The sequence below is a fragment of the Emys orbicularis genome, chromosome 8 (genome assembly GCF_028017835.1).
Source record: "Emys orbicularis isolate rEmyOrb1 chromosome 8, rEmyOrb1.hap1, whole genome shotgun sequence".
NCBI classification, from domain to species: domain Eukaryota; kingdom Metazoa; phylum Chordata; order Testudines; family Emydidae; genus Emys; species Emys orbicularis.
The window spans coordinates 113992727-114004408 of NC_088690.1; positions in this window are offsets into that span (position 1 = coordinate 113992727).

The window sequence follows — 11682 nt, forward strand, 5'->3', positions numbered from 1 at the left end:
TTGCTTGAATTTTATTTTGGATTCCATAGTCCAATCCAATTCCTGTATGGATGATGTAAAAAAGGGTGGGTGTGTGAGGCAATGCGGGGGCCAATGAGCCTCTCCTGGCAATGCGTTGGGTGGACTGTGAGGATGTTACATTCACACCCAATGGCTGAACTCCACAGCACCCCAATGCTAGTTACCCTAGAACTAATCTGACAAATTCTTTCATTCTAACAGATGACACTGGAAAACCTGGCTCAATGCAGTCTGCAGACTTACTTGAGTAAGTGTGAGGTGGAACAAATCTAGAGGCCCTTCTATCCCAACTCAGAAGGCTCCAGGAGAGCCAATCCACAGGGCGTGAGAGTTTACAAATAACTAAAGTATGAAAACTTCATTATCCTGATACCAGGACTCCATTCTTCAGTTGGGGGGAAAAATACAGTATTGGGATTGATCAATCCTTCTGTTGCATCTCACTCCAGCCCTTGAACAACTCTTCATGTATTTAACAATGTGCCAAATCCATCAGTCTCCTGGAACCTGAGCAACATGTAAGATTCAAGCCAGAAATACTTTCGGATATGGGGTATGTAATGAGGGGGTTGGACGTCAGTAGCACTAACATTAAAAAAAAAAAAAAAACACCTTTGAGGTGAGTCAATGCAAGCTATACTGGACACCAATATGTTGAGAATAGCTGAAGGGATCCCCCCTCCTCTGGGTGAGAACACATCCTAACCTGTACCCATCAGTAGATCTTTCCCAATGTCTCTTGGTGGGGGGGGATCCAGAAGATGAGTAGGTCCCCTCATATCACTGTTATCACTTGACTAATGTCTTGGAGATGAATATTTGGTGGCCTTGATTTTTCACTGAGATTAGCTGCCAAAGGAGCTTTCCTGCCTATTAAAGACCATTCTCTCTGGATTTCCCCCCATTTCTGTAGCCTATTTTCTCGCTTCTAAAACTATGGCAGAGCTCTTAGCCTAAATGCCTAATTGTTATGTTGTTGGCAGTGTATAGGAACACCTGTAGCTTTCTTCAATTTTTTATAACTTTGTCAAGACTGCCATCTTTTGGGCTGAAATTTTGCACGTTTCTTCTTGGCCTGGGCATAAATTTTATGAAAAGCTCATCTCTTTCAAATACAAAGAGAGAAGGGATAAAATTTTTGCCATTTAAAAACAAAAAAATCAAGCATACTGACCAGTTCTAATGCCTTGGTAGGCTGTGGAAGAATCTTGTAATTTGTCAGGGATGCTAGCCCTAAGTAATAGATAAGGTGGTCTAGTGAAAGTCCTTTTTGATTTGGCTGAGGCATTAAGATTTACAAGCTTACTTTGTGCATGTGCATTGTATTTTTTTCTAAATTATGATCTGCCAGTGTTCCAGTGCTACTGCACTTGCATGTGTATCTATCGAAGTGGAAATTCTCATTCAGGATACAATCTCTTATCATTTGTGATCTGGAACTGCATAAGAAAGTGAAGAGGAACTTTTTATTCTATAGAATGACATGTGAAGGTGCATTTGGAAAGAGACTTGACTGTGAAGGAACCATGTCCAAGTCTATCCTATATTGGACAGGACAGGGCAATTATGCTGTATATAGTAAGTAACTTTGCATGATCAGATTTCATCAGGGTTTTTTTTTTTCCACCTAAAAATCTCCATATCAAATTCTCTGTTAAACTGTGAAGGACTCAAGTCTAGGAATACCAAGGGTAAGGCAGCCCATATTCTACTTCCAACCCCCCATTGCCCTCTTTATGCATATTAATTTCCATACAATCTCTAATTACATGATCCTCATACTATCACTTTCCACAAGACCTCTGCCTTGCTCACTCCAGAAGCTGGACAGTGTGAACTGAAGGAGGTAAGTTTATCCAGTGAATAAGGCAGAGGCTCCTTTCCTGTTTTTGTGGAGGAGTTGGCTGGTGTGCAGTGTATGGAGACAGGAACCACACACTGAACAATTTATAATAAAAAATCATGAAAGAGCTGCTTCATTCACTGTGCACGATCCGTTCTGTATGTTGAAAGGGGCAGTGGTTCTCTGGGAAAATTGGTATGTAATCATGCAATTAAATACTGCATTGTAATCTGTGCACACCCACATTAGGGGCAAAGTTGAATGCATAGTCTTAACTGTCATTTTCTGACCCATGAGTGCTTCACTTTTTAGCCTTAAAATTCCTTTGATAGCCTTTTGAATATGAATTGCATTAGTCTGTTATCTATCAAATACTATCACTGTTCTGCAGCTGTCTTTCATTTTATCCTTGAATATAAATCCATGGCACGCCCACACCTTGAAAACTGCGTGCAGATATGGTCGCCCCATCTCAAAAAAGATACATTGGAATTGGAAAAGGTTCAGAAAAGGGCAACAAAAATGATTAGGGGTATAGAACGGCTTCCATATGAGGAGAGATTAATAAGACTGGGACTTTTCAGCTTGGAAAAGAGACAACTAAGGGGAGATATGATAGAGGTCTATAAAATCATGAGTGGTATAAAGAAAGTAAATAAGGAAGTGTTATTTACTCCTTCTCATAATACAAGAACAAGGGGCCATCAAAAGCAATTAGGTTGCAGGTTTAAAACAAACACAAGAAAGTATGTTTTCCCGCAACGCACTGTCAACCTTTGGAACTCCTTGCCAGAGGGTGTTGTGAAGACCAATACTATAACGGGGTTCAAAAGGGAGCTAGATAGATTCATGGAAGATAGGTCCATCAATGGCTATTAGCCAGGATGGGCAGGAATGGTGTCCCTAGCCTCTGTTTGCCAGAAGCTGGGATTGGATGACAGGGCATGGATCACTTGATGATAACCTGTTCTGTTCATTCTCTTTGGGGCACCTGCCATTGACCACTGTCAGGGGACAGGATACTGGGCTTGATGGACCTTTGGTCTGACCCAGTATCGCCGTTCTTATGTTCTAAGGTCAGGCTAGCATCATTGTAATTATGTATTGTAGAAAGTACAGAGTGGGATACTGTAACTGTTGAGAATAAAATTCACCCTCTTTCTGCTCTATTCATCCAACTTGGGAAGCCCAAGCTGGGGGTATCTAAAAATCGGTGTCCTGGCTGGGTAGTTGCAAACATGAGTTTGTAGACACTAGTGGGGCGTGGAGGGCAACTTTACTACCAGTGCAGAGAGCAGATGAATAGAGTGGTGGTGCCAGCTCCATTGCCTGGAATAGCAGCAACACACTGTCATGCTCAACTCCTTCCACTAATGGCCTCATGCACTCTATTCTCTGAATGTGTCTGTGGGAGGTAGAGTTAGGAATATTGTGTCGGAGAGGTACATGCAACCCACTGGAGAATGAAGCAGTGAGGCTACATTGCCGTATCCATGCTAGGCAAAGGATTTGGGATCTTTTGGGGATAAAAAGTTACCTTCCCTTGCTCACTGCACCTCTGGTGAATTGGTCAACAACACATCCTCTGCCTCTTTCTCTTTGTTGAGCTCTTAGCACTGCTCAGCAATTAGTGCTGCTCCTGTTATCTCTTGCTTGCTGCTGCCAACCCCTGCCCTTCCAAAGCAGGGCTTTTGGTTGCTTTTAAGGGCTCAAGTCTCAGGGGTCTGGTCTCCTTCTGCCTTCCTGTGCTAGGTTAATAGAAAACAAAGTTGATATTTAGCACTACATAATCACTAATCTCCAAGCTGTCAGCAAAGGTGGGTCAGTATCTCTGTCCCCACTTTATACTGAGGTTTAATGACTCAGCTGAGGTCAGAGTGTGAGACTGGTGGAGCCAGAAATAGAACCCTGGTCTCTTGAACTCCACATCTTGTTCCCTATCTCCTGGGCCAGGAGGCAGCAGAAAGTGACTCTTATTCTTAGCAAGAATAAAACCTCAGCATGGCCTGTGTGCCCTGCTGTCAGCTTCCAAAGTGAGCACCAGAGGGAGGCTAGGCCTGATCCTCATATTGGATGTAAAGGCTTTGACCAGGTAGATCAAAAACTAATTAAACATCCATGTGACAGTTTATAGTCAGTTCCCAGGCCTAGTTTTAAGTATGGATGGGTGGTAGCGTGTATAACCTCTTTCCCTTAATGAAAGCTTTCCACTTGCTGTTTCAGTAACATACTTACTAGCTGCTGTGCCTACAACACCATTATGTGGCAGAAAATGCTGACACTGCCCCACATTCAGTGGTTTCCTCAGGGCTCAGAATGATGCAGGTGAATTGTTATATGTTAAATCTTTACTTTGCAGCAGAACCTGTTGCACCCAATAACACCCCCACACCCAGTTGCTTATATGTCTAGATGCAGAGATGCAAGTGGGATGATAGAAGAAGAAATGACTCTTGGGTGTTCCTTACTCATAGGATGAGTAAGCTCTAGCACACGAAGTACATGAAATCTGTACTGGAGGCAGCTTCACTTGTGGTTCCTACTCACATCAGTGGCGTAGCCAGGTGGAGGGAAGAGGGGGAGTGGGGAGAAAAAAAAGGCACCACCCGCTCCGCAGGTCTTCAGCGGCATTTTGGCATGTGAAGGTCCCGCCGCCAAAGACCCGGAGTGCTGCCCCGTCAGTAAAAGCGCCACAGCGGGTGGCTCTGTTTTTTTGTTTTTTTTTTCCCCCTGCTCCCGGGTGAGTAAAATTAAAAAGGCGCCACTTTTGCTCAGTGGGGGAGCGGCCACTGCCCTGCTCCCCCCCAGCTACGCTACTGACTCACATAAAGGGGAAATGCCATCCTTCCACCCTAAGAGCCTATGTCATGCTGCTGGAGAAGGAAACCTTGAGCCATGTTTTCCTTTCCTTATGAAACATGGTGATCTTGCATCCTGCTGCATAAGAAGGGAAAGTTGTACCATTCCAACTGCCACGCTTCCTCCTCGCTCCCTTACCATGTTCTGCTGCAGCCTGAGGAGGAGGAAATGCTATGTCTGTCTGTCTTAGGATTTTATATAGCTGCCCATCACTGTTGTATCTGAGCACCTTCCACATAAAATCATTATTGATATCAAAGGTCCTAGTGCACTTTATGGAATCTCTGGCATCTCCCCCCACCCTTTTTTTTTTTTTTTTTTTTTTTTAAACTAAAAACTGATTGGAGGGTGAAGGATTTTGGTTTGTGGATGGGTTTTTTAGATTTTCACTCTTTTTGGTGGTAGGGGTATCAGTATAGTCATTCTGATGGTGAAAAGGGTTTTTCAAAGAGTGCTCCTCTTCCCCATCCTGATGTAATAAGATCCACCCATCTGTCTAACTATTTATATGGCCCTTATCACCATAGTATCTGAATGCCTCTCTCCTTCCATGTTCCTGTTGGGAGTGTACTTCCTCCACAAGGCCCCCACCCATGTTACCTCCGCTCCTTGAAGGGCTATTGTTCCTGAGAACATTGAGTTTCCACCACTTGTGCTTTTGAGCTTTAATTCTTGTCTAAGCTTGTGATCTTAGATTACGAGAGGTCCTTGGTGTGATGTTCTGTACAGTATGGAGCACAATGCTGGCCCACAAAACATCCCATGAGCCACCATGTCCTGCTGCCTAACTAGGAAATGCCATACCACATGCTCGTGAGACTCTGAGACCCAATGTCCCATTGCCTAATGGGGAAAATCCAAGCCCTCATGCAGTGTAGGAAACGTGGTCTGCTGCCTAAGGAGGAAACTCCCTACCTCACTTCCCAAGAATATTCACATCCTATTCCCTAATGGGAATACTATACCATCATCCATCTGAGAGAGGAAATCTGCTGCTGCCTAATGGAGAAACCCTGTATCACACCCCATGAGAAACCATCACTCTTCCTGGGATGAACCCTAGCTTTCTTCACCACATCACCAAGCCACTGGAACGCCACATACCATGCCACTTCTTGATTTTGTGTGTAAAACAGGCTTATGGAAGCCCAACAGCTGCAGGTGTTAGCATTCTGAAGCTATGTATGAGTGTTTCTGGTGTAAGTGCTTAAAGCTAGTGTGTGTGTGTGTGTGTGTGCGTTCATTCGTAGTGTTCCAGAGTGTGCATGTACACCCATCAGTGTTACTTCTTGAGCCTCTGGTACTATCTCACCTGAAATGGGTTTATGCAAAGATTCAGGAAAGCTTGTGTTACAGTTTCCTGTAAGATTTCTATAAATATTATTTATAAACAGTAATCCCAGGGGTCCCTAGAGACTTCTAAATTCAAGGCCAAGGGGTCCCAGAGAGGTCTTAAGAGGTGTCCAGAGCAATGTGTATTTGGGAACAATTGGTTTGTATGGTGACTGAGCTATCCTTCCACTTTCTGTAGGACCTGAGACCTTTCCACATAGGGTGGGGGGAAATATGGGTTACAAACATTGTAAAGGTATGTCCAAAGAATGTATTTGAATCAGTTTGAGCCTTAAGCACAGCTTCCACGCTGCAGCCCACAGGTTAGATCCTGACTACCCACAACACCTCTGATTATTTCAAGGAGGGCAGGATGGTGTTAGTCTCTTCTGTCACTCTATGTAGTAAATACACCATATGGGGCAAATACTGAAAGGGGTGAATGCCCAGTGACGACCTTAGGCTGAGAAATGGATTTTTTCCTGGGAAACCCTCAACTGTATTTGGGGCCAAAATGATGAATTGTAGTGCTTGAGCTTTAGGTTTCTGAGGATGACTCATGTTTGAACAAGTGTAGCAAAGTCAAATCACAAAACTGCCACTGTTCTGTTTGCAATGAAGAGTTGGAATCAGAAATAATATGGAATGTAGACAAAAATCCACATCTGCCTCTGTTTCTTTTTAACGTTGCAGGTAAATGTGAATCTGTGCTGTTATCACCAAAACCTTTTCATAAGCTCCCTGTGCACAAATGCTCTTCCTTCCATGGAATTGCTGTGCTCCTCACTTTGCATCCTCTCATGTCCTAGGTCCATTTCTCACATTCTTCCTTATATTAAACAAGGAAGCACGTCCAGTCTGCTGGATACCAGGACAAAATTCCACTTTTAATACATTTTGTTTGGTATTGAGACATAGAGGCAAGTGCAAATTCTGCACATAGGCTTATCCTCTTCCTCCTTGATTCACTGCCACCCACTGCCAGGCTCCCACAGATGCCCATTTCACTATGAGAATCCAAGTTCAATCTTCCGGAGGCTAACCTCAAGTCCTGATGTTCTGTTGTCATTGGATTCTCCATCATTTATTCTGAAAGACATGGTTTCAGACTGGGCCAAGAGCTGAATTTAAGCAACTCTTGCACCAGCATTTGTCCATGGCATCTCCCATAGTGATTTTTGGTTTTGGGGAAAATTTACTTGTTGCAAATACTTCCTTTGGCAGAGAAGACAATTTTCTGTTTAATTCTGTCCTTGTGTGGTTAATGTCCTTGCAGGGCTACCAACCATCTGCAAGGATGCGGAGGTAGGAGTTAGGTTTGTCTTTCCCAAGTCTACTGTATGTGACAGCCTGAGCCTCCTCTAATGCCAAACTCCCCAAGCAACCCTTCTCAGAAAGAATGTCCCTAATAGGATTAATAGGAGCATTAGAAATACCTTTAGTTTGAATTGAATCCCATCAAAGATGTACAGAGATAGGGAATTCTTTCTCTGCAGCAAGCTCAAGGAGTAGTAGAGTCAAGATGAATGAGCAAGTGTCTGGCCATAAGCAATAGTGTCACAGTTCAACTACAATGAATGATTTAATAGAAATTAACCCTTAAGCATCTATATACAATTACCTTTGTAATTATTGATTTGGCTGATAGCCTGGAAAATGCCAGTCTTCTAAAGTTTAATGGTGCTTTAGTAACATTAATTCAATCTAAAATATGTTCTTCTATTGTTCAGGGCCCAGGCCTTGGGCTAGACTGCTCTGTACTGCCATGCAGGAGACCAGAATAGAATTTTTGTTCCTGAGGATGGAAGAGCTTTGCAATGCCATGCCATACAGGTGCTATGGGTTCGAGTTTGTCTATTTCCTGGGGCAGGGAGTGCCTGTTTTGCTATACAGCTGAGAAACATTGGATGTATGCTCTCCAAGGCCAATTTCTGAGACCTAAAGTGAAGAGAACTGCAGGCAGCATCGTTTGCTAGTGTGTTTAATCCATTATTTTGCTCAATAGTAACTCCTACCAGGTGAGTAGAATTTTAATTCCCCTTGTGGAAGAACTGGTATTTCTTAACTTATATGTGTGTTGTCTAGATACCATGGTAGTGGGTGCATTTGAATTGCATCTATAGGCATTGTTAGGGTGCTGTCTGGCCCTCAGACACCTGGATTGTGAATGACAGTAATTCAGAAGGGAGAAATTAAAATTAAGAAAAGATAGAGAAAACTCCAGTGAAGAAACCACTATTAGAAGTTTATAAGAAAATGAAATGCTCAAAACACAAATCCGGTGAAAGAGGAAATGTGGGGATGAATGAGAGCCTATATAACATATGGCAATGCTGAAATCTAACAATTGAAGGAGTTGGTTATATTGCCCATGTCCCATCCATATCAGGTCAGTGCTTTTACCAATTTTCTCCTGCATGTACAGAACATGTGTCTGTGTAGATACTCACATGATTCCCATCATAATTATGCTGCTGCCTAACTTGACCCTTTCATATAAACTTCCCAGCTTCTATTATGGGGTGCATACTAATCACTGGCTGTAGGTTTCCGGGGTTACCCAATGGGAGGAGCAAAAATTGCCTCTGTTAGTCAAGAATGGAGAAGACCGTAAAGAACTTCCGAGGGACCTAACCAAATGAGATAAGTGGACAACACAAAGGCAGATGAATTTGTCAGTATTGAATTTCAAGGTAATGCACATTGGATGGAATAATTTAAACTATGCATACACCTTACCAGGTTCTAACATAACTGAAATAACCTGGGGGGAAGCAACACCGTGGATAGACTCACTGAAGACCTTTACTCAACATGCAGATTAAAAAAAAAAAAAAACCCAGCCCAGACAATGTTAGGATGCATAAGGAATGGTATGGAGAATAATACTGAGAGTATAGAGTCATAAAGTGTAGGTCTGGAAGGCACCTCCATAGGTCATCTAGACCAGTCCCCTGCACTCAAGGCAGGACTAAGTAATAACTAGACTATTCTTGATAGATGTTTGTTTAACCTGCTCTTAAAAACCTCCAGTGGGGATTCCTCAAGCTCCTTAGGCATTTTATTCTAGTGCTTAACTACCCTGACAGGAAGTTTTTCCTAATGTCCAACTAAAACCTCCATTGCTGCAATTTAAACCCATTGCTTCTTGTCCTATCCTCAGAGGTTAACAACAATTTTCCACCCTCCTTGTAACAACCTTTTATGTACTTGAAAACTGTTATCATGTCCTCCCTCAGTCTCGACCTTTATTAATTTTTGTTGCTCTCCTCTGGACTTTCTTTAATTTATCTACATCTTTCCTGAAATGTGGCGCCCAGAACTGGACACAGTACTCCAGTTGAAGCCTTATCAGCATGGAGTTCAGAGGAAGAATTACTTCTTGTGTCCTGCTTACAACACTCCTGCTGATACGTCCCAGAACACTGTTCACTTTTTTTGCAATGGTGTTTTTTGTTAACACCCATGAAGGATCTGCACAAACTGTCTCTTGTTTTAATATCTTTTCACTTAGTGAGTAGGAGATGTCTAAAACTTCAGTAGATCACGATTTGTATGTTCTTGCTGCTGTTTTTTGATGACTTTGTAATCTGACAGACTCCACCATTTTAATTTTGTGATTATTATTTCCCCTTTAATATTTTTTTGCCAACATTTTAAGTGGAGATAAATTATATTTTTGGTTTTGTGGAATGATCAAGATCATATCTAAACTTCAGAGTGTTATTTTCCAGGAGGGGATGCCTTGGGTTGCAAAACCCAAGGGGAAACACATGAGAACTGGGGAAATATGGAGAAATACTGCTTCTATGACGGCTTTGACAATATGAGAGGTAACAGAAAAGACTTAACTGAGTGCCTGAATGCGACACAGCATACCAGTAAATTATTTGAATTCATCCTTTTGGTGATGCTGTCTTCTCACTCTGGTATGGAAAAACTTAACAAAGCTCTTGTTAGCACTCCTGAGGAGCAGGAGGCTTGGGTTTGAGAACTTATTCCCTGACTTAATAACTCAAGGATCGGGTATAAAAAGTTGGTGGAAGTGAAGTGAGCATTGGTTTTTGTCCACCAGATGGTGCAAATACAGCAACTGAATCAGTGGAGGTGGGAGATATGCTAAAGTGACTGGCAGGGACTAGTTTGGAATTATATATTTAACACTGGTTGAAAGTCAATCTTTTCATGTAAAGTCTGAACCTTTGAGGGTGAAATTGTTTCCTATCTAGAAGTTGTGAAACAGCTGGGGCTTTAATGGAGAAACATCAAGTGCAATTGCCATTAATTAATTGGGGAGAGGGATAGCTCAGTGGTTTGAGCATTGGCCTGCTAAACCCAGGGTTATGAGTTCAATCCTTGAGGGGGCCACTTAGGGATCTGGGGCAAAATCAGTACTTGGTCCTGCTAGTGAAGGCAGGGGGCTGGACTCGATGACCTTTCAAGGTCCCTTCCAGTTCTAGGAGATAGGATATCTCCATTAATTTAATTTAATTTAATCTCTTGCTTGAAAAATTGGCTCTGCTCCTGGAATGTGGGGTTGGAAGAATATCCATTCTCAGGTCCCTACACTGCCCAGTCAGACTGTGGCAGTGTGGCCGTCTTTTCAATGAGCAGCTTTGTACATGGCTTTGTTTCCTGTTATTATATGCACTTTGAAGTGCTTTTTGGTATTTCAGCATCACTGCTCTGATTTGCACAATGCAGCATACTAACAAATATAGATGTATCTAATAGTTTCCATGGCAATTGGTGACCATGGCAACTGAGAACTAGCTTTGCAATGAATTTGATGAAGGACAGATTTAAAAAAAAAAATCAACCAACTAATTACCAAATGTTTCAGGGAAACTGCTGAATTTTAACTCTGCAGGATCTATAGGTCCAATGGGAATTTGTCTATGAACATTGCTTGAGCGCTAAAAGGAAATATTGCGCTACTGCAGATTTAAAACTGTGTCCCATGTGAGCCGGCAGGCTGCTTGATGTGAGGTATTTACTGAAGAGAGATTTCTTCTCTTGGAGTTTATGCTTTCTCTTCCCTTTCAGACCTTTACTAATGCAAAAATATTTCCAAACTAATTCCAGATACCTGACCTCTCATTATAAGAGTTTGGAGGAGTAGAGAAGAGAGATTGAGGATCAGTTCCACTAAATGTTCCCATCATGGTAGATTATTGCTGCTTCTCTGTTTGACCTAGATACTACTTTAGAACAAAACAGAAGAATAATCCAAACCATTGCTTGGAGATGCAGCTAGAATGTGTTTCTAGTACTTCCTGTACCATGAAGTATGCACATTCTCATGGGCTAACTCTCTCCACCACCTCTGAGTGTTCTTATGTGCAGAATAAACAGTGGGTTTAAGTAGTGTGCCCTCAGAAAATTTAACCTTTCCCATTTTAAACCATGTATGCAGTTTAAGATGCAATATCCGCTTGAGATTTAGGGCTCAGCAAGAAATTAATTTGTCACCTAGGGCTTCACTGTGCTGTTAATTCTTAGTACAGTTGTTTGTCAGGACTCCTAATAGCTAAGTTTTATTTAAAAGACTTTCAGCACTGTGCTGATTATTCTAGTGTAGCATGCAAATGTGTCATGTTACAAAGACAAGAAAATAAACCCAATCC